Source organism: Marmota marmota, unplaced genomic scaffold (assembly GCF_001458135.2).
Source record: "Marmota marmota marmota unplaced genomic scaffold, marMar, whole genome shotgun sequence".
In the NCBI taxonomy this organism is placed as follows: domain Eukaryota; kingdom Metazoa; phylum Chordata; class Mammalia; order Rodentia; family Sciuridae; genus Marmota; species Marmota marmota.
The window spans coordinates 20,999,707-21,008,552 of NW_026000221.1; positions in this window are offsets into that span (position 1 = coordinate 20,999,707).

Here is an 8,846-nt window from a genome sequence, read left to right on the forward strand (position 1 = left end):
TCCATTGTAAAGAGAGGCTCTGTACGTGTGTGTGATATCTGTCACAGACATCCAGTCAGTAGGGACCATGAAACTGTCTTTCTGGAGGAACTTAATGTCTCCCCACAAATAGGGCCAGTGCTGTACTATAGTATAGCCTCTCTCCTCTACTGTGGAAGAGTCCAGGTTAGTAAGAATTTGGAGAGAAGTAGGAGAGCACTCTAAACCAACTGAAGTCTCTGAGCAAGAGACCCCTTTATTCTCCTCATGACCCAACCACAGAGATCTGGGAATCCATCTTGCCAAATATTTGAAGAGATTGTGTGGATTTCAAAAGTGTTGATTCTCTCAGTTTGCTTTTGCTTACCCTGGTCCACACTGCTGGAGTTATGGCTGTGACTAAATTCTAGCTGGATTCCAAATCCTTTGTGGGAGGCAGAGTTTGGAGACAACCATTGGCCCCTGCCCTGTGTGACCTTGAGTTTGAGCAAGACCTGTGAATGCACTAGAATCTCCCTTCTGGGATTAGGTGAGGTTCTGTGGCAAAAGTAAAAGGATTTTGCAGAGATACTTAAAATCCTGATGGATTTAACAAAAAGGAAGATTATCCTGAATGAGCCTGCCCACAGTTGATCCTTTAAAAGAACTTAGAGAAGGAAGAGCTTGCCTTACCCGCCTTGTAGGGATCAGCACAACAGTGTGAGAGGCCCTTGGGGCAAGAAACTCCTAGTGCAGACAAGTCCCTAGCACACAGTCCTCGTGAAAATGGGGACCTTGGTCCTTTGGAAGAACTGGAGTTCCAGGTGAGAGCACAGCCTGCGATGCCCTGATAGCAGCCTTCTGTGCCTGGACCTCAGACAGAGACTGGGAACAGGGCTGGGAGGTAGCTCAGTGGCAGAGCACCTGCCTGCAATGCGCGAGGCCCTGGTTCCCTCCCTAGCCCTGCAAAGTAAAACGGATGCTGGTTTGATGCTGGAGAAGTTGAATGAGAAGAAGATAATAAACAGGTGTGTTAAGCAGCTATGTGTGGTGATTTATTTACACAGCATCAAGAAACTAACATTGATGTGTTGATCAAGCTACAGAGCCATCATTGTCGCTTCTGCTGCAGTTGCCAAGACAGACATCTCAACCTCCAGGTTGAGGACAAGATCCTAAGCCAAAGAGCTTCTTAGGATGGGTTGAGCAAATCTGTCAGGGAGACCGGTGTCCACGGGGCCCAGCAGGGAGCCAGCTCAGCCGGGACCAAGAGTGACCAGAGAGGCCTTGTCTTTGAACAGTGCACATCTGGGCCTCGAAGCCTGGCTGCAGCTCTGCCCTGTGAGGGGACAGAGAAGGGGACTCTGACTTTGGAAGACCACAATTTTGAGGGCAGGTTTTGACCTATTTCAAGCTCACAATATTGAAGGCAAAAAGTGGTCTCAGATGATCACCAAATTAATCCGTTTGCATTTGAGGAAACAGACCAGAAGGGTGACCTGCTGCCACCAATCACCTGATGACCCTTTAACGTCTTTGGCTCAGAATCTGCTGGTGTGCATTTAGAATTCTGCTTGTCCCCCTTCTGAAATATTCAAAAGCAGCAGGTGGGATGGGCAGCGAGGGTGAGCGAGCTGTGTCTTCCTTAGGATGAGGGGCAGCCAAGGGTCCGAAGGGCTTCGAAGTGTGGAGGAAGAAAAGGGGAATCACAGACCTCCAGTGAGGCGCCCTTGGGTTGCAGGATTACGCCTGGTTGTAGGTGGCGTCCAGCAGGGCAGAGGGGAGAATCCCCGCTTCTGGAAGCACCTTGGCTGTTGGGCTGGAGGAGAGGGGGAGTTCCGGGGGACAGTGGGACAGCCTTACAGCTGCCCACCTCTGTTGGGAAGGGGGAGGGGTGAGGTTGTGGCCAGGTGGGAACACATTGCTGGTTGGGATCACTTGGGCATTCGTCGATGGCTGCATATTAGAACCACCTGAGTAGTTTTCAAAACCACCTGTGCCTGGGTTTCCCTTCCAAAGACCAATCACATCAGATTCTGGGAGCAGGGCCGACAGGCAGCAGTGTTTTTGCAAAGCTTTCCCGGGGATTCTAAAGTGCCTCCAGGGGGCTGGGGTTGTGGTTCAGCGGTAGAGCGCTCGCCTAGCACATGCAAGGCCCGGGTTTGATCCTCAGCACCACATGTAAATAAATAAAATAAAGGTATTGTGTCCAACTACAACTAAAAAATAAAGTGCATCCAGGGCTGAGAACCGCCACCCTAGAAAAATTCATTCAGACATGCACCAGAAGATAAGCTAAAAATATCCAAAGCAGCAATATTTGTAAGAAGAACCTGGACAACCCAAGCAGATATTTTTTTAATATTTATTTTTTAATTGTACACAATACCTTTATTTATTCATTTTTATGTGGTGCTGAGGATCAAACCCAGGGCCTGGCATGTGCTAGGCGAGTGCTCTACCACTGAGTCACAACCCCAGCCCCCCCAAGTGGATATTAACAAGAAAATGGCTGAGTTTTGTGGCCTCATGGGACACTCAAGCGGTGGTGGGCTCCAGCTGTGCACACCTGTGTGCAAGCCCCAGAACATGGAGCAGCAAGAGCAGGGCACAGAAATATGTGTGGACTGCATTATCATGTATATGAAGTTGAGAAGGTCAAAACATTGAAGGCGCAGCAGTGGTCATCAAGGACACAGGCGTACTCAAAACACACACAGGTACAAAATGGAAGCTCAAGGAGATGGGCAAACACAAGGTTCAGGACTACAGTTGGTTCTGGAGGGAGATGGGAGCGGGAAATGGGCCTTCCGAGTAGCAGTTTTGTTTGGGGCTGGAGAGGGAACCCAGGGCTTCACACATGCTAAGCACTTGCCCTGCCTCTGAGCTGCACCCCAGCCCTTGACGCTTCTGTTCAGCTGGGTGGTAGACCATGTTAGTTATTGGCTTGTATGTCTTACACACGGATTATGGGTTCTGTTTGCTTATTTGTTTTTTGTGGTACTGGGGATTGAACCCAACATTGCTCTGCCACTGAGCTACATCCCCAGCCCTTTTTAATTTTTATATTGAGACAGGGTCTCACTGAGTCACTGAGGCTGAATTTGAACATGTGATCCTCCTGCCTAGGCCTCCCAAGGAGCTAGAATTGCAGGCATGTGCTACCACGCTGGCCTTACACATACATTATGTGTTATGCTCGAATTCGGGACCCCCAAAAGACCACCAGAGACCAAGATCAATGTAAACAGCAAAGAGGTGTTTATTTTGAGCTAGCTCGGTCCTCCTCGAGCACACAGCAACTGGTGACGCTGAGAGGCCCCGAGCCCAGGGTTTGCAGCAGTTTTATACATTCTTTGGAGAAGGCAGGGATCCCCACATACATCATAGCATCTCTTAGCAAATCATCACACACTGCAGGAAAATCAAATAACAACTCTAAAAAATGATTAGCACATTCACTGGCGGGAACAAGTTGGGTAGGGGTGGTTACTACAAGAGGGGGATTCATTTGAACTGATTGGTTTAAGCCAAGAGGGGTGTTCGTGCTGAACTACATGGTTTCCCAACACCATAAACTACTGGGAGGGTCATCTGGCATCCCAGGTATTTCCCTGTCTCATGCTGATTGGTGGCTGCTAGGGGATTGCTATGGGTCCCCACGTAGCCTGACTGAGTCAGGGACACCTGGTGCAGCAGATCTTTCCTGTTATTTGTAGATAAACAACTGGGTGGGAATGTACCTAGGAGTGCTCTGTGGGTCTTTCCAAGGACAAAGGTCATGTCCCTTCCTTGGACAGGCTTTGCTCTGAGGTAGAGGCTGGTTTTTCATTGTATGTTATATTTATAGAAAACTTAATTTAAAAAAAATAGGAAAACATAAAACTCAGTTTTAAGGAAAATGTCCATGAGCTAAAACAAAGTCCCGTGCCTCCCAACATGAACCTACAGGGACTATTTGGTGCAGTTATAATCCCATTGAATATTTAAAAAGTGGAGCCAGCACAGAATCCATGTAAAGATACCACATGATCATGGTAATAATGACAACAGTCCCCAAGGGAGGGGCTGGGGTGTCACTCAGCCTTAGATAGTAGAGCACTTGCTGAGCATGTGCCAGGCCTGGGTTCCATCCCCAGCACCGCCAAACCAAAATAAATAAATAAATAAAAGGAAAACCAAGAGAGAATGTCACCACACAAAAGCAAATGAACACTATGACAAAAAAAAAAAAAAAAACTTTAAAAGAAAATATATATACATTTTTTGGTACCAGAGATTGAACCCAGGTGGTGCTTAACCACTGAGCCCTTTTATTTTTTTAATTCTTTTTTAGTTGTAGATGGACACAATACCTTTATTTGGTGCTTAGGATTGAACCCAGTTCCTTACACGTGCTAGGCAAGCACTCTACCACTGAGCCACAACCCCAGCCCATCCCCAACCCATTTTATATTTTATTTAGAGACAGGATCTCACAGAGTTGCGCAGGCCTCCCTAAATTGCTGAGGCTGGCTCTGAACTCGAGATCCTCCTGCCTCAGCCTCCCGGGCTTCTGGGATTTCAGGCGTGCACCACCACACCCAGCAAGACCAAGTTTTGTAGACATTACACAAAGACATAAAACATGGTGGAGAGACACAAGAGCTCAAGGAAATGGCAAGACCGAAGGATGTGTGATGAGGATGAACCAGCAGATCTGAGTCAAGAAGTGAAAAAACATGAGTCCCATACATGAGGCCAATGTTGGGAACATCGCCAGGGAAGAACGGGCAGTGCTGAGAAGAGACAGGAAGACAGGAAGAGAAAATACACCTAAATTACACGTAGGAGCGCACCCCATGATACCCCATTCAGTACACAGGATTTTTATGTGTCAATTAAAAAAATAAATATAAAAAAGATTTGGAAATCATGAAAAATAAGAACTGAAGAAATAGAAAAAAAAAAAAAAAGAAAATTAGCCAAAATGAAACATAAATAAAGAGGGAAAATGATCAGTTGAGAAAATGACTAGACACTGAAGACAAAAAATAATAATAATAATGTATCAGAGTAATTATTTAAAGACCATCTGAGAAAATTTTTCAGAAATAGGAGTTGCTGTATAGCTTGCAGGAAAAAGTGGCACAGGGTGTTTGTCCCCTGCTGAACATAACAGTTTTATTCCTGGGCTGGGGATGTGGTTCAAGCGATAGCGTGCTCGCCTGGCATGCGTGTGGCCCGGGTTCGATCCTCAGCACCACATTCAAACAAAGATGTTGTGTCTGCCAAAAAATAAATATAAAAATATTAAAAAATTCTCTCTCTCTTAAAAAAAAAAAAAAGTTTTATTCCATGTAATTTATAGTGGCTGAGACCTGTGTGACCGAGGTCTGTGTGTGTCCCAAGAGTCTTCATTAATTCTCAAATCCCCTCCTCACTCAGAGGGTGGGACACTATCAATAAATGAGTGGAACAAAAATTTTTTATGAGTCTATAATTTTCTGGTTTGTACCTGTTGTCTTAACCTCTTTGTCCCCAAAGACTTTGTTTGCATCCTTGGCTGTTTGGTCACAGTGGCTGAGGAAGACGGGCTGCAGTGGGATGGGGCACAGCTCTCCCGGAGTCCTGCCGCCTCCAGGGGCAGAAGCCCCTCTCAGCCCTTAGTGACCTCAGGTACAGCCTTCCGTGCTCACAGTGCCCAATGCCCTGGCCACCCACCACCTGGCACCAGCCTTGACCTCTGCAGGACTGTGATGGCCTGAAACCTCACTGGGCTTCTGCTGGGCTCCAGAGACCCCAGAAGCCCCTCTTCTCTTCTTCCTTCCCCTCCTGCCTACCCCCTCCTCTTTTTTCCCTCTAGGGTTCCTTAAACTTATTTTTTCTTTTAAATGATGAAAAGTTTCAATGCCAGAGAAATGCAGATACAAACGACACTGGATTTGCTGTATGGATCCAGATCTCTCTTTAGACACAAGTGTGTAGCTGGGACTCCGCCATCCCCGGCCTTCCGTTGTCTGCTCCCCCAGAAGAGCTCTGAATGCAGAAGCCAACGGGTGTCGCATCCAAGCCTCTTTTACACCTCTACCTGTAAGAGCTTCTATTGAATGTGTCCTTTTTTAAAGTTGAAATTCACATAAAACTAACCATTTAAAAAGAACAATTCAGTGGCATTCAGCACGTTCACAATGTTGTGCAAACAATACTTCCCCACGTTTTCATCTCTCCAAGAGTAAACCCCATGCCCACTACACAGATGTGACCACCTCGCGGCTTCTCCGGGCCCAGGCCCCTTTGTTTGGCTGAGTGTTCCATCCTGGTACCACCACTGTGGCTTTGGAGGAGGGTGTGGCAGGGGGACTGCAGGGTTCCCAAGGCGGTGGTCCCCTAAGTGTAACGTGAGAGGCAGAAGACCAGCCGACTGGGCACTGATTCCCTTTGATGGCACAACCTTAAACAGGCCATGAAGGTCCAAGTTCATTGTCCCAGGCAGGGAGGCCAATGTGGGAAGGTGCCTGAGCCAGTCAGAGCAGGGTAAGGACTGGAAACAGGGCCCTGACCCCTTGTGTTAAAATGAGTCTGTGGGACGTTGATCTATGAGGGAATTGGGTGTCAATACAAGGCCAACATGGGAAGAAGAATTGATTACGTACATTTTCCAAGAGAAGAGGGCATGCGTCACCACGCAGGGCCACACGGGGACACACTGAGTCTGGCCAGGAGGCCACAGGAGTCAGAGGAAGGCCTGGGTCGCTGTCTGTGTGGTGTCTCCAGGGGAAAGGCAAGGCAGGGCGGGAAGGAGCTTAGGACTGGGGGCTTGAGTGGTTCCAGAGGGCCCTGGGCCATGGGCTATCCCGAGCCTGGGGGACTTAGAGATAAGAAATTTTGATAAAGGAGATGTTGGGGGTCTGGAGTCAGGATTAGTTGGAGGGTTTATGATTTTTTTTTTTTTTTCTTTGAGGCATACCCTTGCTATGTTGGCCAGACTAGCCTTGAACCTCTGGGCTCAAGTGATCATCGTGCTTCAGCCCCCGCAGTAGCTGGAACTGCACCCGGCTATAATTTTGGACACCCATGAAAGCTGTCAGTATAAACCACCTTAGCCATTCATGTGACCTTGGATGAACTAATGCCAACTAGGCAAATGATTCTAAGAAAACACACCCCTGCCCAGGGCTCTGGGCTCTGCTCTAGGCTCTTCTGAAGTCAGTGGCCCAATAAGACCCAGGAACCTTATCCCCCTCTTCCTCTCCATCCAGCTAACCCCAGGCGGGGTGCATTTGGTGGTTTCCTTTCTTCTGCTCCCTGGGGAGAAAAGCCGGCCAACTACTGACCTCTGGCACCCAGGCCTTGTGCTGCTGCAATCAGAAGTCCCCCTGGGGACAGCCCTGAGGCAGGAGCCTGGACCTCACACAGACGCAACCTCCCAACTTTATTGTGGGGCTGGAGCGCCCTCTGTGGGGAGCCTAGGGAACAACGCATTTTAGTTTCCACCGCTTACTGAGTGGGACCGTTCAAACCAAGTAGTTAGGGCTCTGGGAGAAATTTCTCTTTCCCCACTAGTGCCCTTCGCGGAATTCACCCAGGTGCTGTTGATGAAAATGTATAAATCAAACGTCCACTGTGCACAGAGTACCCCTCCGACTTACAAACAAGTCACGTACTGACCCAAATACCTGCTGCAATGAGCTTATTGGGTGAACCCAATTCGCAAGCTGCTAAGGTGATGAGCAGCATGTGGCCAAGATCAGACAGATCAAACAAGGGGGCTGGAAGAGTGGGAGGGGCAGAGGCAACCAAGGAGACCAGGGAGGGCTTCCTGGAGAAGGTGGCATCTGCACTGAGCTCTGAAGGGGAGCTGGATTTCAGAAGGAGAGGGACGGTGCCTTCCCCACTGTTCCTCAGTCCCTGCCTGTCCCTCCCTTCTGCTCACCAACCACGGGAGTCACCAAGTCCCAGTTCCTCAAAATGCCTCAGAGGAACAAGGTAGCGTCTTTCTGTTACCGCTGTTGACCGGTGACGAGTTCTTGCTTCCCCAATGTTGAAGAATAACACCAAAGAGGCACGCCGAGGCAAGGTCAGAGTACAAATTAGAAGTTTATTAAAGGACAGCAGAAAAGACTTCTCCCGGAGGAAGAAGGGGACCCCAGAGGTGGAATCCGTGGAAGGGATGTTGTCTCCCCTTTTTATAGTTCTTTCAGTGATGGAATGTAGGTGGGAAGGCCCGAGGGGTGGGACACAGGTGGGCCAAAGAAGTAATCTGGTCAGGAAGGACTTCTGAGTCAGCACCTTTTTGCTGGGGGCTGTTCATTAACATTTCTTTGAGGTGGACTTTGGCCTAGGGCCTTTTCGGGGACTTCATTAACATTCCATGAGTTAACTGTCCTGTGTTTTCCCTGAGTCATTCTCCGCATGGTCTCCATTTTAGATTTCGCTCGGCGTTAGACCCGATTTATCTAACTACACTGACTACCTAACTTTAAGTCTGGCTTCCTTTGCCCACCCACCTTATGCCCTAGACTGCTACTGAGCACTTGGGATTGGAACCCTGCACTTTGCTGCCTGTCCTGGCTCCACCTCTTCCCTGCCCAGTGACCTTGAAGCAACGCCTTGCTCACTCACTTTCAAGGGTCCCCTCTCCCACAGCCTCCAGCAGCTCTCTGAGTTCACCTTGGGGGTTTGAGAATCTTGATTCTTTTGAGAAAAGTTTGCAATGCTGAGATCCTGGCTCTGGCTTGCAGGGGGTCCAGGCCTTAGCCTTGCCCTCCATGCTGATTTAGGGGATCCTCCTTGCCTTCCCTCTTTTTTAGATTATTCCCCCATTCTGTGGCCATAAGGGGGCAGCAGGGAGCAAGCAAACACACACACACACACACACACACACCAAAAAAAAAAAAAAAACAACC